This window comes from Colius striatus, chromosome 14, assembly GCF_028858725.1.
Source record: "Colius striatus isolate bColStr4 chromosome 14, bColStr4.1.hap1, whole genome shotgun sequence".
In the NCBI taxonomy this organism is placed as follows: Eukaryota; Metazoa; Chordata; class Aves; order Coliiformes; family Coliidae; genus Colius; species Colius striatus.
The window spans coordinates 161,975-185,087 of record NC_084772.1 but is presented as its reverse complement, the minus strand read 5'-3'; positions in this window follow the sequence as shown (position 1 = coordinate 185,087).

Here is a 23,113-nt window from a genome sequence, read left to right as displayed (position 1 = left end):
CTGCATGGGGACCTACTTACTACTGTAGCTGGGATCTATCTTCCTGCTTTCTTAGCTCCCATACTCAGCGGTATACCTTAAGAGACAAATGTATTCTTTCAATGGGAGCTGAGGAGAAAAACTGTGGTATTGAAGATAGCTCCCGCAGGGAAGCAGCTGCAAATGTGACACCGTGCTGGCTGATAGACTGCATGGGGACCTACTTACTACTGTAGCTGGGATCTATCTTCCTGCTTTCTTGAAGCTCCCATACTCAGCGGTATACCTTAATCGACAAATGTATTCTTTCAATGGGAGCTGAACAGAAAAAGTGTGCTATTGAAGATAGCTCCCACAGGAAAGCAGCTGCAAATGTGACACCGTGCTGGCTGCTAGACTGCATGGGGACCTACTTAGTACTGTAGCTGGGATCTGCCTTCCTGCTTTCTTGTAGCTCCCATACTCAGTTGTATACCTTAAGAGACAAAATATAGTTTCTTCAATGGGAGCTGAACAGAAAAAGTGTGGTATTGAAGATAGCTCCCACAGGAAAGCAGCTGCAAATGTGACACCGTGCTGGCTGCTAGACTGCATGGGGACCTACTTACTAATGTAGCTGGGATCTGCCTTCCTGCTTTCTTGTAGCTCCCATACTCAGCGGTCTACCTTAACTGACAAATATATTCTTTCAATGGGAGCTGAGGAGAAAAACTGTGGTATTGAAGATAGGCCCACAGGAAAGCAGCTGCAAATGTGACACCGTGCTGGCTGATAGACTGCATGGGGACCTACTTACTACTGTAGCTGGGATCTGCCTTCCTGCTTTCTTGTAGCTCCCATACTCAATTGTATACCTTAAGAGACAAAATGTAGTTTTTTCAATGAGAGCTGAACAGAAAAAGTGTGGTATTGAAGATAGCTCCCACAGGAAAGCAGCTGCAAATGTGACACCGTGCTGGCTGCTAGACTGCATGGGGACCTACTTACTAATGTAGCTGGGATCTGCCTTCCTGCTTTCTTGTAGCTCCCATACTCAGCGGTCTACCTTAACTGACAAATATATTCTTTCAATGGGAGCTGAGGAGAAAAACTGTGGTATTGAAGATAGGCCCACAGGAAAGCAGCTGCAAATGTGACACCGTGCTGGCTGATAGACTGCATGGGGACCTACTTACTACTGTAGCTGGGATATGCCTTCCTGCTTTCTTGTAGCTCCCATACTCAATTGTATACCTTAAGAGACAAAATGTAGTTTTTTCAATGAGAGCTGAACAGAAAAAGTGTGGTATTGAAGATAGCTCCCACAGGAAAGCAGCTGCAAATGTGACACCGTTCTGGCTGCTAGACTGCATGGGGACCTACTTACTAATGTAGCTGGGATCTATCTTCCTGCTTTCTTGTAGCTCCCATAATCAGTTGTATACCTTAAGAGACAAAATATAGTTTCTTCAATGGGAGCTGAACAGAAAAAGTGTGGTATTGAAGATAGCTCCCACAGGAAAGCAGCTGCAAATGTAACACCGTGCTGGCTGATAGACTGCATGGGGACCTACTTACTACTGTAGCTGGGGTCTACCTTCCTGCTTTCTTGTAGCTCCCATACTCAGTGGTATACCTTAACTGACAAAATGTATTTTTTTCAATGGGAGCTGAGAAGAAAAAGTGTTTTATTGAAGATAGCTCCCACAGGAAAGCAGCTGCAAATGTGACACCGTGCTGGCTGCTAGACTGCATGGGGACCTACTTACTAATGTAGCTGGGGTCTGCCTTCCTGCTTTCTTGTAGCTCCCATACTCAGCGGTATACCTTAACTGACAAATATATTCTTTCAATGGGAGCTGAGGAGAAAAACTGTGGTATTGAATATAGGCCCACAGGAAAGCAGCTGCAAATGTGACACCGTGCTGGCTGATAGACTGCATGCGAACCTACTTACTACTGTAGCTGGGGTCTGCCTTCCTGCTTTCTTGTAGCTCCCATACTCAGCGGTATACCTTAACTGACAAAATGTAGTTTTTTCAATGGGAGCTGAGAAGAAAAAGTGTGCTATTGAAGATAGCTCCCACAGGAAAGCAGCTGCAAATGTGACACCGTGCTGGCTCATAGACTGCATGGGGACCTACTTACTACTGTAGCTGGGGTCTGCCTTCCTGCTTTCTTGTAGCTCCCGTACTCAGTGGTATACCTTAAGAGACAAATGTATTTTTTCAATGGGAGCTGAACAGAAAAAGTGTGGTATTGAAGATAGCTCCCACAGGAAAGCAGCTGCAAATGTGACACCGTGTTGGCTCATAGACTGCATGGGGACCTACTTACTACTGTAGCTGGTGTCTGCCTTCCTGCTTTCTTGTAGCTCCCGTACTCAGTGGTATACCTTAACTGACAAAATGTAGTTTTTTCAATGGGAGCTGAGAAGAAAAAGTGTGGTATTGAAGATAGCTCCCACAGGAAAGCAGCTGCAAATGTGACACCGTGCTGGCTGCTAGACTGCATGGGGACCTACTTACTACTGTAGCTGGGATCTATCTTCCTGCTTTCTTGTAGCTCCCATACTCAGTTGTATACCTTAAGAGACAAAATGTAGTTTTTTCAATGGGAGCTGAACAGAAAAAGTGTGGTATTGAAGATAGCTCCCACAGGAAAGCAGCTGCAAATGTGACACCGTGCTGGCTGCTAGACTGCATGGGGACCTACTTACTACAGTAGCTGGGATCTGCCTTCCTGCTTTCTTGTAGCTCCCATACTCAGCGGTATACCTTAAGAGACAAAATGTAGTTTTTTCAATGAGAGCTGAACAGAAAAAGTGTGGTATTGAAGATAGCTCCCACAGGAAAGCAGCTGCAAATGTGACACCGTGCTGGCTGCTAGACTGCATGGGGACCTACTTACTAATGTAGCTGGGATCTATCTTCCTGCTTTCTTGTAGCTCCCATACTCAGTTGTATACCTTAAGAGACAAAATGTAGTTTTTTCAATGGGAGCTGAGAAGAAAAAGTGTGGTATTGAAGATAGCTCCCACAGGAAAGCAGCTGCAAATGTGACACCGTGCTGGCTGCTAGACTGCATGGGGACCTACTTACTACTGTAGCTGGGGTCTGCCTTCCTGCTTTCTTGTAGCTCCCATACTCAGCGGTATACCTTAACTGAAAAAATGTAGTTTTTTCAATGGGAGCTGAGAAGAAAAAGTGTGGTATTGAAGATAGCTCCCACAGGAAAGCAGCTGCAAATGTGACACCGTGCTGGCTGCTAGACTGCATGGGGACCTACTTACTACTGTAGCTGGGGTCTGCCTTCCTGCTTTCTTGTAGCTCCCATACTCAATGGTATACCATAACTGACAAATGTATTCTTTCAATGGGAGCTGAACAGAAAAAGTGTGGTATTGAAGATAGCTCCCACAGGAAAGCAGCTGCAAATGTGACACAGTGCTGGCTGATAGACTGCATGGGGTCCTACTTACTACTGTAGCTGGGGTCTGCCTTCCTGCTTTCTTGTAGCTCCCATACTCAGTGGTATACCTTAACTGACAAATGTATTCTTTCAATGGGAGCTGAACAGAAAAAGTGTGGTATTGAAGATAGCTCCCACAGGAAAGCAGCTGCAAATGTGACACCGTGCTGGCTGATAGACTGCATGGGGACCTACTTACTACTGTAGCTGGGATCTATCTTCCTGCTTTCTTGTAGCTCCCATACTCAGCGGTATACCTTAACTGACAAATGTATTCTTTCAATGGGAGCTGAGGAGAAAAACTGTGGTATTGAAGATAGCTCCCACAGGAAAGCAGCTGCAAATGTGACACCGTGCTGGCTGCTAGACTGCATGGGGACCTACTTACTAATGTAGCTGGGATCTATCGTCCTGCTTTCTTGTAGCTCCCATACTCAGTGGTATACCTTAAGAGACAAAATGTAGTTTTTTCAATGGGAGCTGAACAGAAAAAGTGTGGTATTGAAGATAGCTCCCACAGGAAAGCAGCTGCAAATGTGACACCGTGCTGGCTGCTAGACTGCATGGGGACCTACTTACTACTGTAGCTGGGATCTATCTTCCTGCTTTCTTGAAGCTCCCATACTCAGCGGTATACCTTAACCGACAAATGTATTCTTTAAATGGGAACTGAGGAGAAAAAGTGTGGTATTGAAGATAGCTCCCACAGGAAAGCAGCTGCAAATGTGACACCGTGCTGGCTGCTAGACTGCATGGGGACCTACTTACTACTGTATCTGGGGTCTTCCTTCCTGCTTTCTTGTAGCTCCCATACTCAGTGGTATACCTTAACCGACAAAGGTATTCTTTAAATGGGAACTGAGGAGAAAAAGTGTGGTATTGAAGATAGCTCCCACAGGAAAGCAGCTGCAAATGTGACACCGTGCTGGCTGCTAGACTGCATGGGGACCTATTTACTACTGTAGCTGGGATCTATCTTCCTGCTTTTTTGTAGCTCCCATACTCAGTTGTATACCTTAAGAGACAAAATGTAGTTTTTTCAATGGGAGCTGAACAGAAAAAGTGTGGTATTGAAGATAGCTCCCACAGGAAAGCAGCTGCAAATGTGACACAGTGCTGGCTGATAGACTGCATGGGGACCTACTTACTACTGTAGCTGGGGTCTGCCTTCCTGCTTTCTTGTAGCTCCCATACTCAGTGGTATACCTTAACTGACAAATGTATTCTTTCAATGGGAGCTGAACAGAAAAGCGTGTGGTATTGAAGATAGCTCCCACAGGAAAGCAGCTGCAAATGTGACACCGTGCTGGCTGCTAGACTGCATGGGGACCTACTTACTACTGTAGCTGGGATCTATCTTCCTGCTTTCTTGTAGCTCCCATACTCAGTGGTATACCTTAACTGACAAAATGTATTCTTTCAATGGGAGCTGAGGAGAAAAACTGTGGTATTGAAGATAGCTCCCACAGGAAAGCAGCTGCAAATGTGACACCGTGCTGGCTGCTAGACTGCATGGGGACCTACTTACTAATGTAGCTGGGATCTATCGTCCTGCTTTCTTGTAGCTCCCATACTCAGTGGTATACCTTAAGAGACAAAATGTAGTTTTTTCAATGGGAGCTGAACAGAAAAAGTGTGGTATTGAAGATAGCTCCCACAGGAAAGCAGCTGCAAATGTGACACCGTGCTGGCTGCTAGACTGCATGGGGACCTACTTACTACTGTAGCTGGGATCTATCTTCCTGCTTTCTTGAAGCTCCCATACTCAGCGGTATACCTTAACCGACAAATGTATTCTTTAAATGGGAACTGAGGAGAAAAAGTGTGGTATTGAAGATAGCTCCCACAGGAAAGCAGCTGCAAATGTGACACCGTGCTGGCTGCTAGACTGCATGGGGACCTACTTACTACTGTATCTGGGGTCTTCCTTCCTGCTTTCTTGTCGCTCCCATACTCAGTGGTATACCTTAACCGACAAAGGTATTCTTTAAATGGGAACTGAGGAGAAAAAGTGTGGTATTGAAGATAGCTCCCACAGGAAAGCAGCTGCAAATGTGACACCGTGCTGGCTGCTAGACTGCATGGGGACCTATTTACTACTGTAGCTGGGATCTATCTTCCTGCTTTTTTGTAGCTCCCATACTCAGTTGTATACCTTAAGAGACAAAATGTAGTTTTTTCAATGGGAGCTGAACAGAAAAAGTGTGGTATTGAAGATAGCTCCCACAGGAAAGCAGCTGCAAATGTGACACAGTGCTGGCTGATAGACTGCATGGGGACCTACTTACTACTGTAGCTGGGGTCTGCCTTCCTGCTTTCTTGTAGCTCCCATACTCAGCGGTATAACTTAACTGACAAATGTATTCTTTCAATGGGAGCTGAGGAGAAAAACTGTGGTATTGAAGATAGCTCCCAGAGGGAAGCAGCTGCAAATGTGACACCGTGCTGGCTGATAGACTGCATGGGGACCTACTTACTACTGTAGCTGGGATCTATCTTCCTGCTTTCTTGTAGCTCCCGTACTCAGTGGTATACCATAACTGACAAATGTATTCTTTCAATGGGAGCTGAACAGAAAAGCGTGTGGTATTGAAGATAGCTCCCACAGGAAAGCAGCTGCAAATGTGACACCGTGCTGGCTGCTAGACTGCATGGGGACCTACTTACTACTGTAGCTGGGATCTATCTTCCTGCTTTCTTAGCTCCCATACTCAGCGGTATACCTTAAGAGACAAATGTATTCTTTCAATGGGAGCTGAGGAGAAAAACTGTGGTATTGAAGATAGCTCCCGCAGGGAAGCAGCTGCAAATGTGACACCGTGCTGGCTGATAGACTGCATGGGGACCTACTTACTACTGTAGCTGGGATCTATCTTCCTGCTTTCTTGAAGCTCCCATACTCAGCGGTATACCTTAATCGACAAATGTATTCTTTCAATGGGAGCTGAACAGAAAAAGTGTGCTATTGAAGATAGCTCCCACAGGAAAGCAGCTGCAAATGTGACACCGTGCTGGCTGCTAGACTGCATGGGGACCTACTTAGTACTGTAGCTGGGATCTGCCTTCCTGCTTTCTTGTAGCTCCCATACTCAGTTGTATACCTTAAGAGACAAAATATAGTTTCTTCAATGGGAGCTGAACAGAAAAAGTGTGGTATTGAAGATAGCTCCCACAGGAAAGCAGCTGCAAATGTGACACCGTGCTGGCTGCTAGACTGCATGGGGACCTACTTACTAATGTAGCTGGGATCTGCCTTCCTGCTTTCTTGTAGCTCCCATACTCAGCGGTCTACCTTAACTGACAAATATATTCTTTCAATGGGAGCTGAGGAGAAAAACTGTGGTATTGAAGATAGGCCCACAGGAAAGCAGCTGCAAATGTGACACCGTGCTGGCTGATAGACTGCATGGGGACCTACTTACTACTGTAGCTGGGATCTGCCTTCCTGCTTTCTTGTAGCTCCCATACTCAATTGTATACCTTAAGAGACAAAATGTAGTTTTTTCAATGAGAGCTGAACAGAAAAAGTGTGGTATTGAAGATAGCTCCCACAGGAAAGCAGCTGCAAATGTGACACCGTGCTGGCTGCTAGACTGCATGGGGACCTACTTACTAATGTAGCTGGGATCTGCCTTCCTGCTTTCTTGTAGCTCCCATACTCAGCGGTCTACCTTAACTGACAAATATATTCTTTCAATGGGAGCTGAGGAGAAAAACTGTGGTATTGAAGATAGGCCCACAGGAAAGCAGCTGCAAATGTGACACCGTGCTGGCTGATAGACTGCATGGGGACCTACTTACTACTGTAGCTGGGATATGCCTTCCTGCTTTCTTGTAGCTCCCATACTCAATTGTATACCTTAAGAGACAAAATGTAGTTTTTTCAATGAGAGCTGAACAGAAAAAGTGTGGTATTGAAGATAGCTCCCACAGGAAAGCAGCTGCAAATGTGACACCGTTCTGGCTGCTAGACTGCATGGGGACCTACTTACTAATGTAGCTGGGATCTATCTTCCTGCTTTCTTGTAGCTCCCATAATCAGTTGTATACCTTAAGAGACAAAATATAGTTTCTTCAATGGGAGCTGAACAGAAAAAGTGTGGTATTGAAGATAGCTCCCACAGGAAAGCAGCTGCAAATGTAACACCGTGCTGGCTGATAGACTGCATGGGGACCTACTTACTACTGTAGCTGGGGTCTACCTTCCTGCTTTCTTGTAGCTCCCATACTCAGTGGTATACCTTAACTGACAAAATGTATTTTTTTCAATGGGAGCTGAGAAGAAAAAGTGTTTTATTGAAGATAGCTCCCACAGGAAAGCAGCTGCAAATGTGACACCGTGCTGGCTGCTAGACTGCATGGGGACCTACTTACTAATGTAGCTGGGATCTGCCTTCCTGCTTTCTTGTAGCTCCCATACTCAGCGGTATACCTTAACTGACAAAATGTAGTTTTTTCAATGGGAGCTGAGAAGAAAAAGTGTGGTATTGAAGATAGCTCCCACAGGAAAGCAGCTGCAAATGTGACACCGTGCTGGCTGCTAGACTGCATGGGGACCTACTTACTAATGTAGCTGGGATCTGCCTTCCTGCTTTCTTGTAGCTCCCATACTCAGCGGTATACCTTAACTGACAAATATATTCTTTCAATGGGAGCTGAGGAGAAAAACTGTGGTATTGAAGATAGGCCCACAGGAAAGCAGCTGCAAATGTGACACCGTGCTGGCTGCTAGACTGCATGGGGACCTACTTACTACTGTAGCTGGGGTCTGCCTTCCTGCTTTCTTGTAGCTCCCGTACTCAGTGGTATACCTTAAGAGACAAATGTATTTTTTCAATGGGAGCTGAACAGAAAAAGTGTGGTATTGAAGATAGCTCCCACAGGAAAGCAGCTGCAAATGTGACACCGTGCTAGCTCATAGACTGCATGGGGACCTACTTACTAATGTAGCTGGGATCTATCTTCCTGCTTTCTTGTAGCTCCCATACTCAGTTGTATACCATAAGAGACAAAATGTAGTTTTTTCAATGGGAGCTGAACAGAAAAAGTGTGGTATTGAAGATAGCTCCCACAGGAAAGCAGCTGCAAATGTGACACCGTGCTGGCTGCTAGACTGCATGGGGACCTACTTACTACTGTAGCTGGGGTCTGCCTTCCTGCTTTCTGTAGCTCCCATACTCAGCGGTATACCTTAACTAACAAAATGTATTTTTTTCAATGGGAGCTGAGAAGAAAAAGTGTGGTATTGAAGATAGCTCCCACAGGAAAGCAGCTGCAAATGTGACACCGTGCTGGCTGCTAGACTGCATGGGGACCTACTTACTACTGTAGCTGGGATCTGCCTTCCTGTTTTCTTGTAGCTCCCATACTCAATTGTATACCTTAAGAGACAAAATGTAGTTTTTTCAATGAGAGCTGAACAGAAAAAGTGTGGTATTGAAGATAGCTCCCACAGGAAAGCAGCTGCAAATGTGACACCGTGCTGGCTGATAGACTGCATGGGGACCTACTTACTAATGTAGCTGGGATCTATCTTCCTGCTTTCCTGTAGCTCCCATACTCAGTTGTATACCTTAAGAGACAAATGTATTTTTTCAATGGGAGCTGAACAGAAAAAGTGTGGTATTGAAGATAGCTCCCACAGGAAAGCAGCTGCAAATGTGACACCGTGCTGGCTGCTAGACTGCATGGGGACCTACTTACTACTGTAGCTGGGGTCTGCCTTCCTGCTTTCTTGTAGCTCCCATACTCAGTGGTATACCTTAACTGACAAATGCATTCTTTAAATGGGAGATGAACAGAAAAAGTGTGCTATTGAAGATAGCTCCCACAGGAAAGCAGCTGCAAATGTGACACCGTGCTGGCTGCTAGACTGCACGGGGACCTACTTACTACTGTAGCAGGGGTCTGCCTTCCTGCTTTCTTGTAGCTCCCATACTCAGTGATATATCTTAACTGACAAATGTATTCTTTCAATGGGAGCTGAGGAGAAAAACTGTGGTATTGAAGATAGCTCCCACACGAAAGCAGCTGCAAATGTGACACCGTGCTGGCTCATAGACTGCATGGGGACCTACTTACTAATGTAGCTGGGATCTATCTTCCTGCTTTCTTGTAGCTCCCATACTCAGTTGTATACCTTAAGAGACAAAATGTAGTTTTTTCAATGGGAGCTGAACAGAAAAAGTGTGGTATTGAAGATATCTCCCACAGGAAAGCAGCTGCAAATGTGACACCGTGCTGGCTGCTAGACTGCATGGGGACCTACTTACTACTGTAGCTGGGGTCTGCCTTCCTGCTTTCTTGTAGCTCCCATACTCAGCGGTATACCTTAACTGACAAAATGTAGTTTTTTCAATGGGAGCTGAGAAGAAAAAGTGTGGTATTGAAGATAGCTCCCACAGGAAAGCAGCTGCAAATGTGACACCGTGCTGGCTGCTAGACTGCATGGGGACCTACTTACTACTGTAGCTGGGATCTATCTTCCTGCTTTCTTGTAGCTCCCATACTCAGTTGTATACCTTAAGAGACAAAATGTAGTTTTTTCAATGGGAGCTGAACAGAAAAACTGTGGTATTGAAGATAGCTCCCACAGGAAAGCAGCTGCAAATGTGACACCGTGCTGGCTGATAGACTGCATTGGGACCTACTTACTACTGTAGCTGGGGTCTGCCTTCCTGCTTTCTTGTAGCTCCCATATTCAGTGGTATACCTTAACTGACAAATGTATTCTTTCAATGGGAGCTGAGGAGAAAAAGTGTGGTATTGAAGATAGCTCCCACAGGAAAGCAGCTGCAAATGTGACACCGTGCTGGCTGCTAGACTGCATGGGGACCTACTTACTACTGTAGCTGGGGTCTGCCTTCCTGCTTTCTTGTAGCTCCCATACTCAGTGCTATACCTTAACTGACAAATGCATTCTTTAAATGGGAGCTGAACAGAAAAAGTGTGGTATTGAAGATAACTCCCACAGGAAAGCAGCTGTAAATGTGACACCGTGCTGGCTGCTAGACTGCATGGTGACCTACTTACTACTGTAGCTGGGGTCTGCCTTCCTGTTTTCTTGTAGCTCCCATATTCAGTGGTATACCTTAACTGACAAATGTATTCTTTCAATGGGAGCTGAGGAGAAAAACTGTGGTATTGAAGATAGCTCCCACAGGAAAGCAGCTGCAAATGTGACACAGTGCTGGCTCATAGACTGCATGGGGACCTACTTACTAATGTAGCTGGGATCTATCTTCCTGCTTTCTTGTAGCTCCCATACTCAGTTGTATACCTTAAGAGACAAAATGTAGTTTTTTCAATGGGAGCTGAACAGAAAAACTGTGGTATTGAAGATAGCTCCCACAGGAAAGCAGCTGCAAATGTGACACCGTGCTGGCTGATAGACTGCATTGGGACCTACTTACTACTGTAGCTGGGGTCTGCCTTCCTGCTTTCTTGTAGCTCCCATATTCAGTGGTATACCTTAACTGACAAATGTATTCTTTCAATGGGAGCTGAGGAGAAAAAGTGTGGTATTGAAGATAGCTCCCACAGGAAAGCAGCTGCAAATGTGACACCGTGCTGGCTGCTAGACTGCATGGGGACCTACTTACTACTGTAGCTGGGATCTATCTTCCTGCTTTCTTGTAGCTCCCATACTCAGTTGTATACCTTAAGAGACAAAATGTAGTTTTTTCAATGGGAGCTGAACAGAAAAAGCGTGGTATTAAAGATAGCTCCCACAGGAAAGCAGCTGCAAATGTGACACCGTGCTGGCTGCTAGACTGCATGGGGACCTACTTACTACTGTAGCTGGGATCTGCCTTCCTGCTTTCTTGTAGCTCCCATACTCAATTGTATACCTTAAGAGAGAAAATGTAGTTTTTTCAAAGGGAGCTGAACAGAAAAAGTGTGGTATTGAAGATAGCTCCCACAGGAAAGCAGCTGCAAATGTGACACCGTGCTGGCTGCTAGACTGCATGGGGACCTACTTACTACTGTAGCTGGGATCTATCTTCCTGCTTTCTTGTAGCTCCCATACTCAGTTGTATACCTTAAGAGACAAAATGTAGTTTTTTCAATGGGAGCTGAACAGAAAAACTGTGGTATTGAAGATAGCTCCCACAGGAAAGCAGCTGCAAATGTGACACCGTGCTGGCTGCTAGACTGCATGGGGACCTAGTTAATACTGTAGCTGGGGTCTGCCTTCCTGCTTTCTTGTAGCTCCCATACTCAGTGGTATACCTTAACTGACAAATGCATTCTTTAAATGGGAGCTGAACAGAAAAAGTGTGGTATTCAAGATAACTCCCACAGGAAAGCAGCTGTAAATGTGACACCGTGCTGGCTGCTAGACTGCATGGTGACCTACTTACTACTGTAGCTGGGGTCTGCCTTCCTGCTTTCTTGTAGCTCCCATATTCAGTGGTATACCTTAACTGACAAAAGTATTCTTTCAATGGGAGCTGAGGAGAAAAACTGTGGTATTGAAGATAGCTCCCACAGGAAAGCAGCTGCAAATGTGACACAGTGCTGGCTCATAGACTGCATGGGGACCTACTTACTAATGTAGCTGGGATCTATCTTCCTGCTTTCTTGTAGCTCCCATACTCAGTTGTATACCTTAAGAGACAAAATGTAGTTTTTTCAATGGGAGCTGAACAGAAAAAGCGTGGTATTAAAGATAGCTCCTACAGGAAAGCAGCTGCAAATGTGACACCGTGCTGGCTGCTAGACTGCATGGGGACCTACTTACTACTGTAGCTGGGATCTGCCTTCCTGCTTTCTTGTAGCTCCCATACTCAATTGTATACCTTAAGAGACAAAATGTAGTTTTTTCAATGGGAGCTGAACAGAAAAAGTGTGGTATTGAAGATAGCTCCCACAGGAAAGCAGCTGCAAATGTGACACCGTGCTGGCTGCTAGACTGCATGGGGACCTACTTACTACTGTAGCTGGGATCTATCTTCCTGCTTTCTTGTAGCTCCCATACTCAGTTGTATACCTTAAGAGACAAAATGTAGTTTTTTCAATGGGAGCTGAACAGAAAAAGTGTGGTATTGAAGATAGCTCCCACAGGAAAGCAGCTGCAAATGTGACACCGTGCTGGCTGATAGACTGCATGGGGACCTACTTACTACTGTAGCTGGGGTCTGCCTTCCTGCTTTCTGTAGCTCCCATACTCAGCGGTATACCTTAACTAACAAAATGTATTTTTTTCAATGGGAGCTGAGAAGAAAAAGTGTGGTATTGAAGATAGCTCCCACAGGAAAGCAGCTGCAAATGTGACACCGTGCTGGCTGCTAGACTGCATGGGGACCTACTTACTACTGTAGCTGGGATCTGCCTTCCTGTTTTCTTGTAGCTCCCATACTCAATTGTATACCTTAAGAGACAAAATGTAGTTTTTTCAATGAGAGCTGAACAGAAAAAGTGTGGTATTGAAGATAGCTCCCACAGGAAAGCAGCTGCAAATGTCACACCGTGCTGGCTGATAGACTGCATGGGGACCTACTTACTAATGTAGCTGGGATCTATCTTCCTGCTTTCCTGTAGCTCCCATACTCAGTTGTATACCTTAAGAGACAAAATGTAGTTTTTTCAAAGGGAGCTGAACAGAAAAAGTGTGGTATTGAAGATAGCTCCCACAGGAAAGCAGCTGCAAATGTGACACCGTGCTGGCTGCTAGACTGCATGGGGACCTACTTACTACTGTAGCTGGGGTCTGCCTTCCTGCTTTCTTGTAGCTCCCATACTCAGTGGTATACCTTAACTGACAAATGCATTCTTTAAATGGGAGATGAACAGAAAAAGTGTGCTATTGAAGATAGCTCCCACAGGAAAGCAGCTGCAAATGTGACACCGTGCTGGCTGCTAGACTGCACGGGGACCTACTTACTACTGTAGCAGGGGTCTGCCTTCCTGCTTTCTTGTAGCTCCCATACTCAGTGATATATCTTAACTGACAAATGTATTCTTTCAATGGGAGCTGAGGAGAAAAACTGTGGTATTGAAGATAGCTCCCACACGAAAGCAGCTGCAAATGTGACACCGTGCTGGCTCATAGACTGCATGGGGACCTACTTACTAATGTAGCTGGGATCTATCTTCCTGCTTTCTTGTAGCTCCCATACTCAGTTGTATACCTTAAGAGACAAAATGTAGTTTTTTCAATGGGAGCTGAACAGAAAAAGTGTGGTATTGAAGATATCTCCCACAGGAAAGCAGCTGCAAATGTGACACCGTGCTGGCTGCTAGACTGCATGGGGACCTACTTACTACTGTAGCTGGGGTCTGCCTTCCTGCTTTCTTGTAGCTCCCATACTCAGCGGTATACCTTAACTGACAAAATGTAGTTTTTTCAATGGGAGCTGAGAAGAAAAAGTGTGGTATTGAAGATAGCTCCCACAGGAAAGCAGCTGCAAATGTGACACCGTGCTGGCTGCTAGACTGCATGGGGACCTACTTACTACTGTAGCTGGGATCTATCTTCCTGCTTTCTTGTAGCTCCCATACTCAGTTGTATACCTTAAGAGACAAAATGTAGTTTTTTCAATGGGAGCTGAACAGAAAAAGTGTGGTATTGAAGATAGCTCCCACAGGAAAGCAGCTGCAAATGTGACACCGTGCTGGCTGATAGACTGCATTGGGACCTACTTACTACTGTAGCTGGGGTCTGCCTTCCTGCTTTCTTGTAGCTCCCATATTCAGTGGTATACCTTAACTGACAAATGTATTCTTTCAATGGGAGCTGAGGAGAAAAAGTGTGGTATTGAAGATAGCTCCCACAGGAAAGCAGCTGCAAATGTGACACCGTGCTGGCTGCTAGACTGCATGGGGACCTACTTACTACTGTAGCTGGGGTCTGCCTTCCTGCTTTCTTGTAGCTCCCATACTCAGTGGTATACCTTAACTGACAAATGCATTCTTTAAATGGGAGCTGAACAGAAAAAGTGTGGTATTGAAGATAACTCCCACAGGAAAGCAGCTGTAAATGTGACACCGTGCTGGCTGCTAGACTGCATGGTGACCTACTTACTACTGTAGCTGGGGTCTGCCTTCCTGCTTTCTTGTAGCTCCCATATTCAGTGGTATACCTTAACTGACAAATGTATTCTTTCAATGGGAGCTGAGGAGAAAAACTGTGGTATTGAAGATAGCTCCCACAGGAAAGCAGCTGCAAATGTGACACAGTGCTGGCTCATAGACTGCATGGGGACCTACTTACTAATGTAGCTGGGATCTATCTTCCTGCTTTCTTGTAGCTCCCATACTCAGTTGTATACCTTAAGAGACAAAATGTAGTTTTTTCAATGGGAGCTGAACAGAAAAAGCGTGGTATTAAAGATAGCTCCCACAGGAAAGCAGCTGCAAATGTGACACCGTGCTGGCTGCTAGACTGCATGGGGACCTACTTACTACTGTAGCTGGGATCTGCCTTCCTGCTTTCTTGTAGCTCCCATACTCAATTGTATACCTTAAGAGAGAAAATGTAGTTTTTTCAAAGGGAGCTGAACAGAAAAAGTGTGGTATTGAAGATAGCTCCCACAGGAAAGCAGCTGCAAATGTGACACCGTGCTGGCTGCTAGACTGCATGGGGACCTACTTACTACTGTAGCTGGGATCTATCTTCCTGCTTTCTTGTAGCTCCCATACTCAGTTGTATACCTTAAGAGACAAAATGTAGTTTTTTCAATGGGAGCTGAACAGAAAAACTGTGGTATTGAAGATAGCTCCCACAGGAAAGCAGCTGCAAATGTGACACCGTGCTGGCTGATAGACTGCATGGGGACCTACTTACTACTGTAGCTGGGGTCTGCCTTCCTGCTTTCTTGTAGCTCCCATACTCAGTGGTATACCTTAACTGACAAATGTATTTTTTTCAATGGGAGCTGAGAAGAAAAAGTGTGGTATTGAAGATAGCTCCCACAGGAAAGCAGCTGCAAATGTGACACCGTGCTGGCTGCTAGACTGCACGGGGACCTACTTACTACTGTAGCTGGGGTCTGCCTTCCTGCTTTCTTGTAGCTCCCATACTCAGTGATATACCTTAAGAGACAAAATGTAGTTTTTTCAATGGGAGCTGAACAGAAAAAGTGTGGTATTGAAGATAGCTCCCACAGGAAAGCAGCTGCAAATGTGACACCGTGCTGGCTGCTAGACTGCATGGGGACCTACTTACTACTGTAGCTGGGATCTGCCTTCCTGCTTTCTTGTAGCTCCCATACTCAATTGTATACCTTAAGAGACAAAATGTAGTTTTTTCAATGAGAGCTGAACAGAAAAAGTGTGGTATTGAAGATAGCTCCCACAGGAAAGCAGCTGCAAATGTGACACCGTGCTGGCTGCTAGACTGCATGGGGACCTACTTACTAATGTAGCTGGGATCTATCTTCCTGCTTTCTTGTAGCTCCCATACTCAGTTGTATACCTTAAGAGACAAAATGTAGTTTTTTCAAAGGGAGCTGAACAGAAAAAGTGTGGTATTGAAGATAGCTCCCACAGGAAAGCAGCTGCAAATGTGACACCGTGCTGGCTGCTAGACTGCATGGGGACCTAGTTAATACTGTAGCTGGGGTCTGCCTTCCTGCTTTCTTGTAGCTCCCATACTCAGTGGTATACCTTAACTGACAAATGCATTCTTTAAATGGGAGCTGAACAGAAAAAGTGTGGTATTGAAGATAACTCCCACAGGAAAGCAGCTGTAAATGTGACACCGTGCTGGCTGCTAGACTGCATGGTGACCTACTTACTACTGTAGCTGGGGTCTGCCTTCCTGCTTTCTTGTAGCTCCCATATTCAGTGGTATACCTTAACTGACAAAAGTATTCTTTCAATGGGAGCTGAGGAGAAAAACTGTGGTATTGAAGATAGCTCCCACAGGAAAGCAGCTGCAAATGTGACACAGTGCTGGCTCATAGACTGCATGGGGACCTACTTACTAATGTAGCTGGGATCTATCTTCCTGCTTTCTTGTAGCTCCCATACTCAGTTGTATACCTTAAGAGACAAAATGTAGTTTTTTCAATGGGAGCTGAACAGAAAAAGCGTGGTATTAAAGATAGCTCCTACAGGAAAGCAGCTGCAAATGTGACACCGTGCTGGCTGCTAGACTGCATGGGGACCTACTTACTACTGTAGCTGGGATCTGCCTTCCTGCTTTCTTGTAGCTCCCATACTCAATTGTATACCTTAAGAGACAAAATGTAGTTTTTTCAAAGGGAGCTGAACAGAAAAAGTGTGGTATTGAAGATAGCTCCCACAGGAAAGCAGCTGCAAATGTGACACCGTGCTGGCTGCTAGACTGCATGGGGACCTACTTACTACTGTAGCTGGGATCTATCTTCCTGCTTTCTTGTAGCTCCCATACTCAGTTGTATACCTTAAGAGACAAAATGTAGTTTTTTCAATGGGAGCTGAACAGAAAAAGTGTGGTATTGAAGATAGCTCCCACAGGAAAGCAGCTGCAAATGTGACACCGTGCTGGCTGATAGACTGCATGGGGACCTACTTACTACTGTAGCTGGGGTCTGCCTTCCTGCTTTCTTGTAGCTCCCATACTCAGTGGTATACCTTAACTGACAAATGTATTCTTTCAATGGGAGCTGAACAGAAAAAGTGTGGTATTGAAGATAGCTCCCACAGGAAAGCAGCTGCAAATGTGACACCGTGCTGGATGCTAGACTGCACGGGGACCTACTTACTACTGTAGCTGGGGTCTGCCTTCCTGCTTGCTTGTAGCTCCCATACTCAGCGGTATACCTTAACTGACAAAATGTACTTTTTTCAATGAGAGCTGAGAAGAAAAAGTGTGGTATTGAAGATAGCTCCCACAGGAAAGCAGCTGCAAATGTGACACCGTGCTGGCTGCTAGACTGCATGGGGACCTACTTACTACTGTAGCTGGGATCTATCTTCCTGCTTTCTTGTAGCTCCCATACTCAGTTGTATACCTTAAGAGACAAAATGTAGTTTTTCAATGGGAGCTGAACAGAAAAACTGTGGTATTGAAGATAGCTCCCACAGGAAAGCAGCTGCAAATGTGACACCGTGCTGGCTGATAGACTGCATTGGGACCTACTTACTACTGTAGCTGGGGTCTATCTTCCTGCTTTCTTGTAGCTCCCATACTCAGTTGTATACCTTAAGAGACAAAATGTAGTTTTTTCAATGGGAGCTGAACAGAAAAACTGTGGTATTGAAGATAGCTCCCACAGGAAAGCAGCTGCAAATGTGACACCGTGCTGGCTGATAGACTGCATGGGGACCTACTTACTACTGTAGCTGGGGTCTGCCTTCCTGCTTTCTTGTAGCTCCCATACTCAGTGGTATACCTTAAGAGACAAAATGTAGTTTTTTCAATGAGAGCTGAACAGAAAAAGTGTGGTATTGAAGATAGCTCCCACAGGAAAGCAGCTGCAAATGTGACACCGTGCTGGCTGCTAGACTGCATGGGGACCTACTTACTAATGTAGCTGGGATCTATCTTCCTGCTTTCTTGTAGCTCCCATACTCAGTTGTATACCTTAAGAGACAAAATGTAGTTTTTTCAATGGGAGCTGAACAGAAAAAGTGTGGTATTGAAGATAGCTCCCACAGGAAAGCAGCTGCAAATGTGACACCGTGCTGGCTGCTAGACTGCATGGGGACCTACTTACTACTGTAGCTGGGGTCTGCCTTCCTGCTTTCTTGTAGCTCCCATACTCAGTGGTATACCTTAACTGACAAATGTATTCTTTCAATGGGAGCTGAACAGAAAAAGTGTGGTATTGAAGATAGCTCCCACAGGAAAGCAGCTGCAAATGTGACACCGTGCTGGATGCTAGACTGCACGGGGACCTACTTACTACTGTAGCTGGGGTCTGCCTTCCTGCTTTCTTGTAGCTCCCATACTCAGCGGTATACCTTAACTGACAAATGTATTCTTTCAATGGGAGCTGAACAGAAAAAGTGTGGTATTGAAGATAGCTACCACAGGAAAACAGCTGCAAATGTCACACCGTGCTGGCTGATAGACTGCATGGGGACCTACTTACTACTGTAGCCTGGATCTATCTTCCTGCTTTCTTGTAGCTCCCATACTCAGTGGTATACCTTAACTGACAGATGTATTCTTTCAATGGGAGCTGAACAGAAAAAGTGTGGTATTGAAGATAGCTCCCACAGGAAAGCAGCTGCAAATGTGACACCGTGCTGTCTTCTAGACTGCATGGGGACCTACTTACTACTGTAGTTGGGATCTATCTTCCTGCTTTCTTGTAGCTCCCATACTCAGTTGTATACCTTAAGAGACAAAATGTAGTTTTTTCAATGGGAGGTGAACAGAAAAAGTGTGGTATTGAAGATAGCTCCCACAGGAAAGCAGCTGCAAATGTGACACCGTGCTGGCTGCTAGACTGCATGGGGACCTACTTACTACTGTAGCTGGGATCTGCCTTCCTGCTTTCTTGTAGCTCCCATACTCAATTGTATACCTTAAGAGACAAAATGTAGTTTTTTCAATGAGAGCTGAACAGAAAAAGTGTGGTATTGAAGATAGCTCCCACAGGAAAGCAGCTGCAAATGTGACACCGTGCTGGCTGCTAGACTGCATGGGGACCTACTTACTAATGTAGCTGGGATCTATCTTCCTGCTTTCTTGTAGCTCCCATACTCAGTTGTATACCTTAAGAGACAAAATGTAGTTTTTTCAAAGGGAGCTGAACAGAAAAAGTGTGGTATTGAAGATAGCTCCCACAGGAAAGCAGCTGCAAATGTGACACCGTGCTGGCTGCTAGACTGCATGGGGACCTAGTTAATACTGTAGCTGGGGTCTGCCTTCCTGCTTTCTTGTAGCTCCCATACTCAGTGGTATACCTTAACTGACAAATGCATTCTTTAAATGGGAGCTGAACAGAAAAAGTGTGGTATTGAAGATAACTCCCACAGGAAAGCAGCTGTAAATGTGACACCGTGCTGGCTGCTAGACTGCATGGTGACCTACTTACTACTGTAGCTGGGGTCTGCCTTCCTGCTTTCTTGTAGCTCCCATATTCAGTGGTATACCTTAACTGACAAAAGTATTCTTTCAATGGGAGCTGAGGAGAAAAACTGTGGTATTGAAGATAGCTCCCACAGGAAAGCAGCTGCAAATGTGACACAGTGCTGGCTCATAGACTGCATGGGGACCTACTTACTAATGTAGCTGGGATCTATCTTCCTGCTTTCTTGTAGCTCCCATACTCAGTTGTATACCTTAAGAGACAAAATGTAGTTTTTTCAATGGGAGCTGAACAGAAAAAGCGTGGTATTAAAGATAGCTCCTACAGGAAAGCAGCTGCAAATGTGACACCGTGCTGGCTGCTAGACTGCATGGGGACCTACTTACTACTGTAGCTGGGATCTGCCTTCCTGCTTTCTTGTAGCTCCCATACTCAATTGTATACCTTAAGAGACAAAATGTAGTTTTTTCAAAGGGAGCTGAACAGAAAAAGTGTGGTATTGAAGATAGCTCCCACAGGAAAGCAGCTGCAAATGTGACACCGTGCTGGCTGATAGACTGCATGGGGACCTACTTACTACTGTAGCTGGGATCTATCTTCCTGCTTTCTTGTAGCTCCCATACTCAGTTGTATACCTTAAGAGACAAAATGTAGTTTTTTCAATGGGAGCTGAACAGAAAAAGTGTGGTATTGAAGATAGCTCCCACAGGAAAGCAGCTGCAAATGTGACACCGTGCTGGCTGATAGACTGCATGGGGACCTACTTACTACTGTAGCTGGGGTCTGCCTTCCTGCTTTCTTGTAGCTCCCATACTCAGTGGTATACCTTAACTGACAAATGTATTCTTTCAATGGGAGCTGAACAGAAAAAGTGTGGTATTGAAGATAGCTCCCACAGGAAAGCAGCTGCAAATGTGACACCGTGCTGGATGCTAGACTGCACGGGGACCTACTTACTACTGTAGCTGGGGTCTGCCTTCCTGCTTGCTTGTAGCTCCCATACTCAGCGGTATACCTTAACTGACAAAATGTACTTTTTTCAATGAGAGCTGAGAAGAAAAAGTGTGGTATTGAAGATAGCTCCCACAGGAAAGCAGCTGCAAATGTGACACCGTGCTGGCTGCTAGACTGCATGGGGACCTACTTACTACTGTAGCTGGGATCTATCTTCCTGCTTTCTTGTAGCTCCCATACTCAGTTGTATACCTTAAGAGACAAAATGTAGTTTTTCAATGGGAGCTGAACAGAAAAACTGTGGTATTGAAGATAGCTCCCACAGGAAAGCAGCTGCAAATGTGACACCGTGCTGGCTGATAGACTGCATTGGGACCTACTTACTACTGTAGCTGGGGTCTATCTTCCTGCTTTCTTGTAGCTCCCATACTCAGTTGTATACCTTAAGAGACAAAATGTAGTTTTTTCAATGGGAGCTGAACAGAAAAAGTGTGGTATTGAAGATAGCTCCCACAGGAAAGCAGCTGCAAATGTGACACCGTGCTGGCTGCTAGACTGCATGGGGACCTACTTACTACTGTAGCTGGGGTCTGCCTTCCTGCTTTCTTGTAGCTCCCATACTCAGTGGTATACCTTAAGAGACAAAATGTAGTTTTTTCAATGAGAGCTGAACAGAAAAAGTGTGGTATTGAAGATAGCTCCCACAGGAAAGCAGCTGCAAATGTGACACCGTGCTGGCTGCTAGACTGCATGGGGACCTACTTACTAATGTAGCTGGGATCTATCTTCCTGCTTTCTTGTAGCTCCCATACTCAGTTGTATACCTTAAGAGACAAAATGTAGTTTTTTCAATGGGAGCTGAACAGAAAAAGTGTGGTATTGAAGATAGCTCCCACAGGAAAGCAGCTGCAAATGTGACACCGTGCTGGCTGCTAGACTGCATGGGGACCTACTTACTACTGTAGCTGGGGTCTGCCTTCCTGCTTTCTTGTAGCTCCCATACTCAGTGGTATACCTTAACTGACAAATGTATTCTTTCAATGGGAGCTGAACAGAAAAAGTGTGGTATTGAAGATAGCTCCCACAGGAAAGCAGCTGCAAATGTGACACCGTGCTGGATGCTAGACTGCACGGGGACCTACTTACTACTGTAGCTGGGGTCTGCCTTCCTGCTTTCTTGTAGCTCCCATACTCAGCGGTATACCTTAACTGACAAATGTATTCTTTCAATGGGAGCTGAACAGAAAAAGTGTGGTATTGAAGATAGCTCCCACAGGAAAACAGCTGCAAATGTCACACCGTGCTGGCTGATAGACTGCATGGGGACCTACTTACTACTGTAGCCTGGATCTATCTTCCTGCTTTCTTGTAGCTCCCATACTCAGTGGTATACCTTAACTGACAGATGTATTCTTTCAATGGGAGCTGAACAGAAAAAGTGTGGTATTGAAGATAGCTCCCACAGGAAAGCAGCTGCAAATGTGACACCGTGCTGTCTTCTAGACTGCATGGGGACCTACTTACTACTGTAGTTGGGATCTATCTTCCTGCTTTCTTGTAGCTCCCATACTCAGTTGTATACCTTAAGAGACAAAATGTAGTTTTTTCAATGGGAGGTGAACAGAAAAAGTGTGGTATTGAAGATAGCTCCCACAGGAAAGCAGCTGCAAATGTGACACCGTGCTGGCTGCTAGACTGCATGGGGACCTACTTACTACTGTAGCTGGGATCTGCCTTCCTGCTTTCTTGTAGCTCCCATACTCAATTGTATACCTTAAGAGACAAAATGTAGTTTTTTCAATGAGAGCTGAACAGAAAAAGTGTGGTATTGAAGATAGCTCCCACAGGAAAGCAGCTGCAAATGTGACACCGTGCTGGCTGCTAGACTGCATGGGGACCTACTTACTAATGTAGCTGGGATCTATCTTCCTGCTTTCTTGTAGCTCCCATACTCAGCGGTATACCTTAACTGACAAAATGTAGTTTTTTCAATGGGAGCTGAGAAGAAAAAGTGTGGTATTGAAGACAGCTCCCACAGGAAAGCAGCTGCAAATGTGACACCGTGCTGGCTGCTAGACTGCATGGGGACCTACTTACTACTGTAGCTGGGGTCTGCCTTCCTGCTTTCTTGTAGCTACCATACTCAATTGTACACCTTAACTGACAAAATGTATTTTTTTCAATGGGAGCTGAGAAGAAAAATTGTGGTATTGAAGATAGCTCGCACAGGAAAGCAGCTGCAAATGTGACACCGTGCTGGCTGATAGACTGCATGGGGACCTACTTACTACTGTAGCTGGGTTCTGCCTTCCTGCTTTCTTGTAGCTCCCATACTCAACGGTATACCTTAACTGACAAAATGTATTTTTTTCAATGGGAGCTGAGAAGAAAAAGTGTGGTATTGAAGATAGCTCCCACAGGAAAGCAGCTGCAAATGTGACACCGTGCTGGCTGCTAGACTGCATGGGGACCTACTTACTACTGTAGCTGGGGTCTGCCTTCCTGCTTTCTTGTAGCTGCCATACTCAGTGGTATACCTTAACTGACAAATGTATTCTTTCAATGGGAGCTGAACAGAAAAAGTGTGGTATTGAAGATAGCTCCCACAGGAAAGCAGCTGCAAATGTGACACCGTGCTGGCTGCTAGACTGCATGGGGACCTACTTACTACTGTAGCTGGGATCTGCCTTCCTGCTTTCTTGTAGCTCCCATACTCAATTGTATACCTTAAGAGACAAAATGTAGTTTTTTCAATGAGAGCT